Source organism: Rhinatrema bivittatum, chromosome 3, assembly GCF_901001135.1.
Source record: "Rhinatrema bivittatum chromosome 3, aRhiBiv1.1, whole genome shotgun sequence".
NCBI lineage: Eukaryota > Metazoa > Chordata > Amphibia > Gymnophiona > Rhinatrematidae > Rhinatrema > Rhinatrema bivittatum.
This window is the reverse complement of record NC_042617.1, coordinates 191,584,885-191,599,086: the sequence shown is the minus strand read 5'-3', so window position 1 is coordinate 191,599,086 and position 14,202 is coordinate 191,584,885.

Sequence of the window (14,202 nt, the reverse complement as noted above, 5' to 3'; positions counted from 1 at the left end):
CAGGGCAGACAGCTAGGAAGGTGTAGAAAACATGAAGAGGGATTTAGTGAAGCTTAAGGAATGGTCTAGAAACTGACAGCTAATATTTAATGCTAAAAAATGCATTTTAGAATGCAAAAACCCATGGATCAGGTACAGTAATGGAAGTGAAATTCTAAGCACAAAAGAATAGGGATGTGAATCGTTTTTCAACGATTAAAATTATCGTCCGATAATGTTTATATCGTCTTAAATCGTTATAGAACACGATACAATAGAAATTCTAACGATTTATCGTTAAAAATCGTTAAATCGTGTTAGTGCGCACTAACTCCCCGTTAGTGCGCACTAACTCCCCGTTAGTGCGCACTAACTGAAAATGATACAAATAAACACTTTCCAGGTCACTGAAGGTCAGTTAGGAATGAATATGTGTTCCTATTGGCTGGCTGCCCTCTTATCTATTGATGTTACCAAGGTTACCACTGAGGTGATGGTTGGGGGGATGGGAAATGGAACTGGAAACTAACGAACACCAACAGAAAATGAAACAAAGTGTTCACACTTCCCAGGTCAGTAAAGGTCACTTAGGAATGAATATGTATGTATGTATTCCTATTGGCTGGCTGTGCTCTTATCTATTGATGTTACCAATATGGTTGGGGGGATGTGAAATGGAAACAGTTGGAAGCTTGACAAAAAAAGTAATGTAATGATCAGCACTCATCTGACTAGAACTTGTTTGTTTATTATTTTTGTTAGCAGGCACCTGAAATGCTAGTGCATGTTGAATTTGCCAATCACTGTGCATTTTAGAAAGGTGGTCCTGGCTGGAACTGTACACAGTTCAAATATATGTAATTGATTGTTGGTAAGTGTATTTTTTAAGTAGCCACACTGGCACCAGTATGTTTACTTTTCCTCCTACTTAACTCACTAGGTCAGCTTTGTAAGAAGGGCTTCTCTGCTTGTGTGTTGTTTTTGTTTGGTGTGAGGAGAGCAGAAACATCAGATCTTTATTCAATCTACTACAGTCATCTCTTACAGTGCCCTATCCCTATTAATACCAGGAGTGTTGTGATCTTCCTGCACACAGTGCCCTAACCCTGATACCAGTCTGAGACAGCTCCCTCCCTGCATTACTAGTGAGAGGCTGGCTTCACAGACAGGGGGGGAGCTGCCTGACCCTCACTCCTGACTTCCCCCATGTCCCAGCTAGTGAATGGTGTGTGGGTGAGGGGGGGGGGGGGGAGGATGGTGAAGTCTGAGACAGCTCCCTCCCTGCATTACTAGTGAGAGGCTGGCTTCACAGACAGGGGGGAGCTGCCTGACCCTCACTCCTGACTTCCCCCATGTCCCAGCTAGTGAATGGTGTGTGGGTGAGGGGGGGGGGGGGAGGATGGTGAAGTCTGAGACAGCTCCCTCCCTGCATTACTAGTGAGAGGCTGGCTTCACAGACAGGGGGGAGCTGCCTGACCCTCACTCCTGACTTCCCCCATGTCCCAGCTAGTGAATGGTGTGTGGGTGAGGGGGGGGGGGGAGGATGGTGAAGTCTGAGACAGCTCCCTCCCTGCATTACTAGTGAGAGGCTGGCTTCACAGACAGGGGGGAGCTGCCTGACCCTCACTCCTGACTTCCCCCATGTCCCAGCTAGTGAATGGTGTGTGGGTGAGGGGGGGGGGGGGGGAGGATGGTGAAGTCTGAGACAGCTCCCTCCCTGCATTACTAGTGAGAGGCTGGCTTCACAGACAGGGGGGAGCTGCCTGACCCTCACTCCTCCGGGGTATTGTGATCTTCCTGCACACAGTGCCCTATCCCTGATACCAGGGGTGTTGTGATCTTCCTGCATGCAGTGCCCTATCCCTATTAATACCAGGAGTGTTGTGATCTTCCTGCATGCAGTGCCCTATCCCTATTAATACCAGGAGTGTTGTGATCTTCCTGCATGCAGTGCCCTATCCCTGATACCGGGATGTGTGCAAGAAGATCACAACACCCCCGGTATCAGGAATAGGGCACTGTGTGCAGGAAGATCACAACACCCCTGGTATTAGGGATAGGGCACTGTGTGCAGGAAGATCACAACACTCCTGGTATTAATAGGGATAGGGCACTGTGTGCAGGAAGATCACAATACCCCTGGTATCAGGGTTAGGGCACAAGTTCTAGTCACATTGACTGATCACATTACTTGTTTTGTCAAGCTACCAACTGTTTGCATTTCCCATCCCCCATATACTGTCAGTAGGAAACTTGGTAACATGAATAAATAAGAGGGCAGCCAATAGGAATACATATTCATTCCTAAACTGACCTTAACTGACCTGAAAAGTGTCAAATTGTATCATTTTCAGTTAGTGCGCACTAACTCCCAGTTAGTGCGCACTAATCGGAAAAAACGATTTTTAACGATTTTTTAACTAAAAAATCGTGCCTAAGACGATTTTCTTGCCCTTCCACACGATTTCTATCGTTAAGACGATATGGAAAACGATTCACATCCCTACAAAAGAAGAGTGGTATGGAACACGGTTCCTTACTGAAACCCAAGTACACTACTTTTCCTTGATCCAACTCTCTGGTCTCCCAATCACAGAAATTGATTAGATTCTCCTGTCAAGATGTACCCTAGTAAAACCATGTTGTCTTAGGTCATGCAAACTATTGGATTCCAGAAACTGCACTATCCTCTGTTTTAGCAGCGATTCCAATTACATGCTCACCATGGTCAGACTAACCAGCCTGAGTTCCCAGCTCCTCTTTACTTCCACTTTTATGAACTGGAACCACATCTGCCCCACTTCAGTCCTCCGGAACTACTCCTGACTCCAAAGTAGCATTGAAAAGGTCAGCCAGTGGAGCTGCCAGGACTTTTTAAGTTCCCTTAATCCCTTTGGTCATATCCTATCAGGCCCCATTGCCTTATCTACTTTAGGTTTAGTTAGCTCCTCATGAGCACACTGTTCTGAACATTGATTGAGGTTTACCTCACTGCAAATCTTATTTGTGTTCATTTTATATGGGCCTGCTCCAGGCCTTTCCACAGTGAACACCAAACTGAAATATCTGTAATTTCACTTTTTCTTCATCAGTCTCTGCATATTCCTTACTTTGACCTCTAAGTCTCATAATGCCACTCTTGCACTTCCTTTTTTCACTAATATACCTAAAAAAAGTCTTGTCCCCCTGTTTTACTGAATTTGCTATTTTTTCTTCCATTTGAGTTCTTGACTATTTCTCCAGCTTCTCTTTGATTTTCCAGTTATTGTTACATGTCTTTCATTTTCTGTGATCTCTTGTAATTGCAATTCTAATACAAGTTGGCTTCCATTATTCTTAACCTAATTTATAATCTTACTTCTCTATGGACAAAAGCTATACTTAAACTATACGCTCCCATTAGGACTCTACAATCAAGCAATGAACAGTTACTTGAAAATCTGTCCCCCCAGTTGGCCCGTCTCAACTCCACCAGAGAGTGAGCTTTCTTAATCACCAGTACCACACTTTGGAACTCGCTTCCTATTCAATTATGCAGCATTAGTGATCCAAATATATTCTGGAAAGCCCTTGAAACATATCTATTTAATATTGCTTACAGTGAATTAATAGCATCCAGTCCAACCATATAAGTCACTATTATCTCCTCCTTTGAAGATGAGTTTTTTAGTCCTGTATAGATTGTGTCCAGATGATTGTATCAGCTTAATTCTATTTATTTCTGTTTTGTTTGTATTAGCAATTTTATGAATGTTTTATGTTACCCTCCCCGAACTTTGGAGGATGTGGAATATAAGTAATTTTAAACAAACAAATAAATAAATGAACGCTAACAGTAAGGAAGGTGGACCCTTGAGCCAAGACGAGGTTGTTGCCACTACCAAGGGGAGGCCCTTGGTGGTCCTCATCATCGGGAGGCAGCTCCTGGAAAAAGAACCCAACAGGACCTTCACCTATACTAGCCCACGTTCCCCGAGGGTTGAGCCCTTGGGTGCCGGGGTAAGCAGGACTTAGGCGCGGGTCTCTCAGATGGCAGCAGAAGTCAGGTTAGACATACCAAAGGTCAAGGTAGGCAGCAGGCTTCACGAAGTGGAGACCAGGCTGAGGTCTGGGCAGGCAGCGAACAAGCAGAGACGTAGGACCATGCTGAAGATCAGGGCAGGTATCGGACAAGCAGAAACCAGGAGACAAGCAGGGTCAGAGCCAGAAGATCAAACCAAGGAAGCTAGAATGAGGTGGAGCTGGATGGAGGCAGGAGCTGGAACAGGACTAGGGCTGGAGCAGGAGCAGGATCCGGAGCAGGATACAGAAGAATCACAGGAAGGAGGGATCAGGATGCAGACAACATGCACCCACCAGGAGCAGGACCTGTTGCTGAGGCGAGGAGGAGGTGACAAGGCAGGAAATGTATACCTGCCTTGCCTGATGTCATCATACTGGGCCACGAGGAACTTTCCCGCCGTTGGCCCTTTAAATCTAGCCCAGGCGCGTGCCCGCACGCCTAGGGGGGGACCAGGGATCACTGGAGTAGGCCACAACAGTAGCGAACCACGCTGGAGCAGGCTTCCTGCTAGCACAGGTGAAGAGACCCAGCCTGACTCCCTGAGAGGCGGGGTGCCTAACACTAATCATTTCTCCCTTACCTTTTCAGCTACATTTTAGAAAAATCTAGTGGCCTCTATTTCCTTTATTTACTTTCCTATCAAAAAGTTTAGTTGCCTTTTTAATATCTCCTTTTAGTTTTGCCCACTGCTCTTCTACTTCCCCTAAGTTTTCCCAAACAGCTAACGATTCCTTGAAGTACTCCCTCATTTCTGTTCGCACGTCTCACTTTGAATGTCAAAGTGGCCCCTAACCCCTACACTAATATCTAAACCTCACCTCAAGTAACTAGGTGGGCCTCCCATAGAGATATAAATACCTATCTAGTGTGAGGGCATTATGGCTAGTCTCTCTCTCTCTCTCTCCCTCTCTCTCCCCAGTGGTTGTAGGAGGGCCCCAATAGCTAGGCTGGCTCTCCAGGAGCTTAAAACGGCAAAAACATCTATCGCCCGGCTTTACACAAATGAAAAATGTGTAGTTAAACTGTGAGACCAGCACATTTGGTCAAAATTCCCACCCCAATATCCTCTCATTTGCATCGCACCAAGCATTATGGTGCTTTCGCAGGTGTTTTTTGCATGAGAAAACACCATATAGCACTTTGATAAATGAGCCCCATAATTTGGTGCTTCGCATCTTGTGTGATCCGCCCTTTGAACCTCTTAAAAAGGCGACGTTAAAGGACCTCACTTTGAAAATGGTGTTCTTAGTCGCTATATGCTCGGCTCGCAGAATCTCGGAACTACAAGCCCTCGCTTGTAGGGAAGCTTTTTTGAGAATTTCTGATTCGGGAGTCTCTCTTCATACAGTTTCTTCCTTTTTGCCAAAGGTGGTCTCAAGTTTTCATTTAAGTCAATCAGTAGAGCTCCCGGCCTTTTCCAATTTGTCGGCCGATGTCCAGCACATGAGGACATGTATGATGATCTCTTTTATGCTATTTGGAGGTCACTAATCCTTTCAGAGTTTTGGATCATTTGTTTGTCAGAAATTGTCTAAGCCAACGATTGCACGATGGTTGAAAGAGGCTATTGCATCCGCTTACATTTGTAAGGGAAGGACCCATTCCTGAGGGGTTAATAGCCCATTCCATCCATTCCCAGGTGGCTTCTTGGGCTGAATGCCAGCTGATGTCGTTACAAGAAATATGAAGAGCTGCTACCTGGAAGATGCTCCATACATTTGCTTGTCACTACTGCTTGGACATTCAAGCTCCATATATCAGTAATTTTGGCAGTGGGGTTCTTTGCGCGGGACTCTCAACGTTCCACCCTGTCTAGGGAAGCTTTGGTACATCCCACAGTCTGGACTGATCCGGGCACATACAGGGAAAAGAAAATTGGTTCTTACCTGCTCCCAGTCTGGACTGATCTGTGGTACTACAGGAATGAAAATTAGCAGGTAATAACCAATTTTCTTTTATGGATCTTAAGCGAGGGTGGAAGCTGGAGATTGTAGGTAACCGAGCCCAAACAGCGGAGCACTAGGAAGGGGCCAATGTACCATGGTGTGAAGCATGTAGATGGGAGCTTGAGATGGATATACCGGGTACTGAGCCACACCTTGTCACCCGGTTTGAACTGAGGACTCACTCGGCTTGGCCCTTTGGGTTGCTTTAAGTAGTAACTGCTTCTTTCTGTTCTAGAACCGATGTAATTCCTGGGCAGTCGACTGAGTCGCCGGTGAAGGATCAGACAAAGGTAGAGGTAGCAGAGTAAGTGGTTGATGTCTGTAGACTACCTGAAAAGGTGAGGAACCGATGGCTGAAGATGGATGCAAATGTAAGGTGAATTCCGCCCAAGGAAGAAGATCTGCCCAGTCATTCTGCAGTAGGTTAACATAAGCACGAAGGAATTGCTTGAGTGTCCTGTTAATTCTTTCTGCTTGCCCATTGCTGGCACCTCCAGAGAAACATGGAGGCGCCGGCAGCAGAACGATCGGCTGTGGAACCGGCATGGGAGTCGAAGTGTTGGACATAGGAGATGGCAGAGTTACCGCAACTGCGGCGTCTAGATGGGTGCTAAGGGTGTCCACTGCTGCCGCTAGAGTTGCCAGGATCTTTTTTGTTCAATTACCTTTTGTGCCAGACCAGGAATGGCCTTATTGCTAAGGCCTCTGCCTTGTCCATGGACTTGGCAATCTGTTAGGAATTGTGGACCGTTGCCCTGAGGTGGGGTTGGCGCTACCTACGGGGTTCAGCCCCGCAGGTCCCCACCATTGGGAGGTGAGGCTGGCCGTTGAGCAGATGCAAACAGGAACTTCACCAGTACCAGCCCTCGTTCCCCGCAGGTTGAGCCCTTGGGTATCAGGGCTGGCTGGTCTTAAGTGAACCTCTGTGTGGCTGGTCCTGGAGAGAACAGGCAGCTGGAAGCAGGGAGTATCAGAGAGGTTAGATTCAGTCCAAGATCGAGGTACTTTCAGAGAGAGAGAGAGAGAGAAGGCCTCAAGGGATGAGATGATACAGCAGTTCCGAAGACTGTAGAACAGGACCATGTGGGACTGGCTCCAAGGAAATGAAGTGCAGGAGCAGAGGCTTATATAGTGGTATGCTGAAGGAGGGCTAGAGCGGGGAATCTGCTGTAGCAGGTTCGAGTAGAGTAGAAGCACGGAGGCACTGCCCGAGGTGCGGCAGCGCAGTAGCAGGGCCCTGTGATGTAGAAGCGCTGAGAAGTACCCCGAGGAGCGGGAACACAGAGACTCAGTCCTGTAATGTAGAAGCGCTGAGACAGGCCCAGAGCAGAAGCGTAGAGACAATGTCTCATGACGTTAAAGCTCTGACCCAGACCCCAAGGGGCGGAAGCCCAGTGACAGGGTCTCGGGATGTAGCAGTGCTGAGCCAGGTCCCGAAGAGCGGTAGTGTTGAGGCGGGGTCTCCGATGTAGAAGCGCTGAGGCCGGTCCCGAGGAGCAGGAGTACAGAGACAGGGTCTCCGGCGTAGAAGCGCTGAGCCAGGCCCTGAGGAGCGGGGCGCCGAGATGGATCCCAGATGTAGGAGTGCTGAGCTAACCCTGAGGAGCGGGAGTGCCGAGACAGGGTCCCAGATGTAGAAGCGCTGAGCCAGGCCCCGAGGAGTGGGAGCACAGTAACAGGATACCGATGAGAAGAGCAGGGATCCGTAGAACAGGAACAACAGGTCCAGAGTGCTGGAGCAGGCACCAGCTAGGAACCAGGGAACTCGTTGCCAAGTCAGTTAGTGGTGGATGGAGGTAGTCCTTAAATATCCCGGGCCAGTGATGTCATCAGCCGGGGACGAGACTGAAGTTCCCGCCATTGGCCCTTTAAAGGGAGGACAGATGGTGCGCGCTTGCACCTAGGGAAGCCCAGGGTTGGAACGCTGGTCGGCGTCATCCCAGCTGCCATGTGGATCATAGGGAGCCAGGAGGAATGCGGCAGCAGTGACTGGCTATGGCCGCGAGTGTACTGGGAGTAAAGGGCTAAGCATGACATGAGGTGAGTTGAGCCGGCCGTGGCCGGTGGGCATAACTAACAGAGGGAACTTTAACCCCTTGTTCCTTTTTCTCCAGCAAGTTCTCCCCCACAGAGCAGAATTATAGTATTGGCGATAAGTAGCTACTTGTGGTCAAGCTTGCTCTGGAAGAATGGCGCCCTTGGTTAGAGGGTGACTAACATAAGTTCACGATGTTTACATCAAAACCTTGAACATCTGAGCCATGCCCAGTGTCTTAATGCTCGCCAGGCCCACTGAGGTTATTTTTCTTCAGGTTTAATTTTGAACTCCGATACCGCCCTGCAGAGAATCATCTCTGGGCGAATGCCCTGTCTAGTTCCTTTGAACCTGAAGACATTCCTGAAGAACCTAGTCACATTATTGATCCTGCATGTATCTGTCTATCAGCTACCTTTCCTGTCCCAGCCAGGAAAACTGTAGTTCTTCGCTGGCTTCATGAGAGAGTCCTTAGTTGGGCACATAATTCAAAGTTCACTGGTCACACGGGACGTGCACAGACGCTCTCTCTCCTCCAGAGATTCTATTGGTGGCCTATCATGGTCACCGATACCCAAGCCTACGTTGGCTCCTGTAATACGTGTACTCAGCAGAAACCCCCGGTGGGTTAACCTTAGGGCCTTCTCCAACCGTTTCCTGCTCCAGAGGAGCCGTGAATGCATCTCTCCATGGACTTCGTTGTGGATTTACTTCAGTCTAAGGGAAACACAATCATTTGGCTTATTATTGTTAGATTTTCTAAAATGGCCCATTTTGTTCCACTGCCTGGCCTTCTTTCAGATCCAGAATTAGCACGCCTCTTCTTCCTCCACGTGTTCCACCTGCATGGCCTACCCAAGGATAAAACTTCAGACAGAGGTCCCCAGTTCGTCACTTGCTACTGGCATGCCCTGTGCAATAAATTCAGCATCAACATCAGCCTCACTACTGCCTACCACCCACAGGCCAGTAGTGAAGCCAAGTGAATGAATCACTCCCTAAAAGGGTTCCTGCACGCCCACATCAATGATCAGCAGGTAACTGGGTGGAACTACTTCCATGGGTGGAATTTTCCTACAACTCCCACATCACCGCAACTACTAGAGTATCCCCGTTCAACATCGTTTATGGCAGGCAGCCCCGACTTCCGCCACCTATCCCATTGCCTGTGCCCTCACCAGCCGCTCAGGCCATGGCTGACGCCCTCAAGACACTTTGGGTCCAAATAAATCAGTGTTTGCATCAGGCAGCGGCTCGAGCCAAGAAGTTTATGGATGCCCATCGACGTCCTGCTCCAGAATTTCAACCTGGCCAGAAGATCTGGCTGAGTACATGATACATTTGTCTTAAAGTGCCTTCTCAGAGATTTTCTCCAAGGTACATTAGACCTTTTCCAGTTACCCATCATATTGGACCAGTTACTTATCAGCTCTGTTTACCACTAACCCTTGGTATACATAATATCTTCCACATGTCCTTATTGAAGCCTGTGGTTCTTTCATGGCCTTTCCATTTATAAAGTCCAAGAGGTCCATGACGTCCACCATAGGTGCCGCCGCTGGGAGTACCTCCTTTCTTGGGAGGGGTATGACCTTGAAGAAATTTCTTGGGAGCCTGCGCGCAACATCCTGGATAAAAGGCTTCTCCTTCACTTTCATGGTGCCCATCCAGGCAAACCCAAACCTCCAAGAGGGTGGCATAAGTTAGGGGTACTGTTGCGTGTGCTTGCTGCAGCAGGCACGCGGTCGGGCCCACTTACCCACATTTGCCTGCTCCAGCGCCTGGTTCCACCTCTCTTGCGACTGTGGGTAGCCGCCTCTGTGCTTGAGCGGCTCCTGTTGCTCCTGTTGACCCTTACTTTTCAATATATTTATAAATGATCTGGAAAGAAATACGACGAGTGAGATAATCAAATTTGCAGATGACACAAAATTGTTCAGAGTAGTTAAATCACAAGCAGATTGTGATAAATTGCAGGAAGACCTTGTGAGACTGGAAAATTGGGCATCCAAATGGCAGATGAAATTTAATGTGGATAAGTGCAAGGTGATGCATATAGGGAAAAATAACCCATGCTATAATTACACAATGTTGGGTTCCATATTAGGTGCTACAACCCAAGAAAGAGATCTAGGTGTCATAGTGGATAACACATTCAAATCGCCGGTTCAGTGTGCTGCGGCAGTCAAAAAAGCAAACAGAATGTTGGGAATTATTAGAAAGGGAATGGTGAATAAAACGGAAAATGTCATAATGCCTCTTTATCGCTCCATGGTGAGACCGCACCTTGAATACTGTGTACAATTCTGGTCGCCGCATCTCAAAAAAGATATAATTGCAATGGAGAAGGTACAGAGAAGGGCTACCAAAATGATAAGGGGAATGGAACAGCTCCCCTATGAGGAAAGACTAAAGAGGTTAGGACTTTTCAGCTTGGAGAAGAGACGGCTCAGGGGGGATATGATAGAGATGTTTAAAATTATGAGAGGTCTAGAACGGGTAGATGTGAATCGGTTATTTACTCTTTCGGATAATAGAAAGACTAGGGGGGACTCCATGAAGTTAACATGGGGCACATTTAAAACTAATCGGAGAAAGTTCTTTTTTACTCAACGCACAATTAAACTCTGGAATTTGTTGCCAGAGGATGTGGTTAGTGCAGTTAGTATAGCTGTGTTTAAAAAAGGATTGGATAAGTTCTTGGAGAAGAAGTCTATTACCTGCTATTAAGTTCACTTAGAGAATAGCCACTGCCATTAGCAATGGAATAGACTTAGTTTTTGGGTACTTGCCAGGTTCTTATGGCCTGGATTGGCCACTGTTGGAAACAGGATGCTGGGCTTGATGGACCCTTGGTCTGACCCAGTATGGTATTTTCTTATGTTCTTAGGTGAAAAAAAGAAGAGGCCCGTGGGCTATCGGTAGAGCCCAACCTGCCCAGTGGTCGAAGAAAAGAAAAGGCCAAGTGGTCACCAGTGGTCCCCAACCCACTGACCATCAAAGAAGAGACAAGTTCTAGCTGCAGCAGAAAAAAATAAGAGGCCCCAGCTGCCTGCTGAGCTCATCCTGTCACAGCCACAACAGAAAGGGGAGACCAAGCCTGACAACACATGTGAGTGAGTTAGCATGAGAGCGTGTGGGTGAGTATGTGAGAGAGCAGATGTATATGTGTGGATGTATGAGAGCATGGGTGGATGTGTGAAAGAATCTATGTGTGTGATTATGAGTGTGCGTGTGCAAGAACATCTATGTTTGTGGGTGAATGTGCATGTATATGTATGAAAAAACAGCTGTTTGAGAGCATCTGCATTTGTATGCCTGAATGCATAAGCATGTGTGAGAGCAAGTATATGGGTGAGAGCATGAGTATGTATGAGAGCATGTGTTATGGGTGTCAAAGAGCAAGTGTGAGGGTATCTGTACCTTTTTACTTATTTTATTTCTTTATCTTTTTTTAATTTCTTATTCTTTTTCGCTTTTATATTTAGTCATTGTTTATTCTTATTACTATTGTTAGTTTAAATGCCAACCGTTTATTAACATTGTATGTGTTATCCTATGTATTTTACAATTTGTAAACCATTGTGATGGCTCGTCTTAACGACGGTATAGAAAATTTGATAAAGAAAATAAATAAATAATATATGATAGAGCAAGTGTGAGAGCATATGTATTTGTAAAAAAGCAAGTGTGAGAGCATTTATATGTGTGTGAAAGAGCAAGTGAGAACATTTGTGCATGGGTGAAAGAGCAAGTGTGAGCATGTGTTGGTGTGTGTGTGTGAGTGAATGTTGCATTGGATGTGGACCCTTGGGCCGAGGTAGGGTTGACGCAACCCGTAGGCAAGGACCTACGGGTCCCCACCATCGGCAGGTGGAGTGGGCTGATAGGCAGAGGCCGCTGGAGCTTCACTTATACCAGCCCTCGTTCCCCACGGGTTGAGCCTTTGGGTGCCGGGGCCAGCAGGACTTAGGTGGGCCTTGAGGTAGGATAGTAAGAGAAGCTGGTTCAGCCCAGAGTCAGCAGGTGAGGGATGGATTAGTCTTACTCTGGACTGGGTAAGGTTCTGGAAACTCGGGCGCCAATGAGACAACGGCAGACTGAGGGCGCTCGAGCAAAGATAGGCTGAAGCCTAGTAAGTCAACGTCCAGGGAGTAGGCAGAAGAGGCATCCAATAGTAGGCTTGATTCAGGGCTGGCGGCAATCTAGGGGCTGTGGCAAGCAATGATGAGGTCTGATCACTGATATAGTCAGTGGCGTAGTCAATCAAAGCAGAGATCAAATCGCGGAGAAGGCAATAGCGTAGTTGGATGAAGCAGTGATCTGGGTCTGGAGATAGGCAATACATGGTCAGGCAAAGCAGAGGTCTGGGTCTGGAGATAGGCTGTAGCATAGTCAGGCAAAGTGAGGTCAAAGTCTGTGTAATCAATCCGAAGCATAAGCAGGGCAGGAACAAGAAAAACAGGAACGATGAGGAGTAGAGACGAATCTCTAGCAGCGAGTACTCAAGTAGCGAGGAGACCTGTTGCAAAGGCAACGCTATGGAGCGGGTCCTGAGCTTAAGTATATGCAGAGGTTGACTTCATCATCCGGGGCTGCGGCCAGGTTCCCGCTGCGGTCCCTTCATCAGCGATAGGGGCGCGGCGCAAGTGGTGGCGTCTCTCCACGGGCCACGCGGAGAGGTCCGACGAGTAGTGGCATCAAGACCAGGGACAATGGAAACTGCAGCGGGGCCAGAGGCACTGGGGGAGGCCTGAGGACGGAGCAGGCGGCCCACTGCCACCAGCAAGGAGGAAGCAGAGGCTGGAGTCCTTAAGAAAAGGTGAGAGGGCCGTGCTGCGGGTCTGTCGCAGCTGGCACGCATAAAAGTGAATGTGTGAGAGCATCTGTGTGTGTCAGCACATGGATGTATGGGCAAGAGCATCTAATTGTATGTGAGTACATGTTGAGCATGATTGAATGTGTATGAGAGAGAAAGGGAGGAGAAAGTTATCCCATTCCCCCCCTTCTTCCCCTAAAGTAATCCACTGAAATCTCAGGGTGACTGGAAATCAAAAGTTCCCAGGTATGGAAAGCAGAGATTTTTTTTAAATTTTTACTAGTTTTAATTGCCAGGTGCTATTTAATGTGTCTGCTATTTCGACATATTTTATTGGCGTTTGGGATTTTTATTGTAATGTTTATATGAGATTTTAATTATTGGATGTTATTTTATTTATCAGCTGTTTTTGAAATATTTATTATTATTACTATAATTTTAATGTTTGATTTTATTGTTTGATGTTTTATGAGGCATGGTATTTATATTTTTTTATTGTTGCATTGCATATAGTCTGACTTGTTGCAGTTTTCAGTTCAGTCTTTATCTACATATCTATTCTGTATTTGGTGAAGGTCTGTCTTTGTTCTGCATATGTGACTGAGGTGGCATGTAGTTTGTGTAGGAATCTACAGCAGGCTGGTTTGTTCTGTTTTCATAATTGGAGGTGTATTGTACGTGGCCGGGGCTTACGTGCGCCGGGCCAATTATCACAGGGCCCGGCCATGCTCGTTAACCCCCAAGATGCATGTGAGTTCCCGGGGCTAGCCAAAGGGGCAGTCCGGGGGCGCGGCAGGGCTAGAGGTGCCTGGCACAGCGGCCATTTGCTGCTGTACTGGGAGATCGTGCGCTGGCAGGGTGCTGGCGCCTGCAACTTGCTCCTGCTCAGAAGCAGAAGCAAAAGGTAAGATAAGACATTTTGGTATTTAGGATAGGGGTAGGGGGGAGGGCAGGATAGGGGAAGGAAGGTTAGGCTAGGGGGTTGGGAAGTTCCCTCCGCTTCTTAATTGGAACAGACTGGAAGGGAACTGGGGAAGGCCCCGATGCGTTGCTGTTACGTACTTGCAGATCTCTACCCCCCCTTGCGTGCGCTGACCCGAAATGTGATAAAATCATGCATCCATGTGTGCTTGCCAGGTAGCATGCGCACATGGACGCGTGCGTTTAACTTTTGAAAATCCACCCTAACGCTTTTACTTTTTGAATTAGTGCTTTGTTTTAAATTAGTATGGAAGGTTTACTATATTGTAATTCAGTAGTTTACTCATGGCTTTCTAAGGACAAAGCCGACACCCAACATGCATTACAGCAGGCCTAATATCATATGCATCCCAAGTATGTGTTTTGCTTTTTTGCAGGG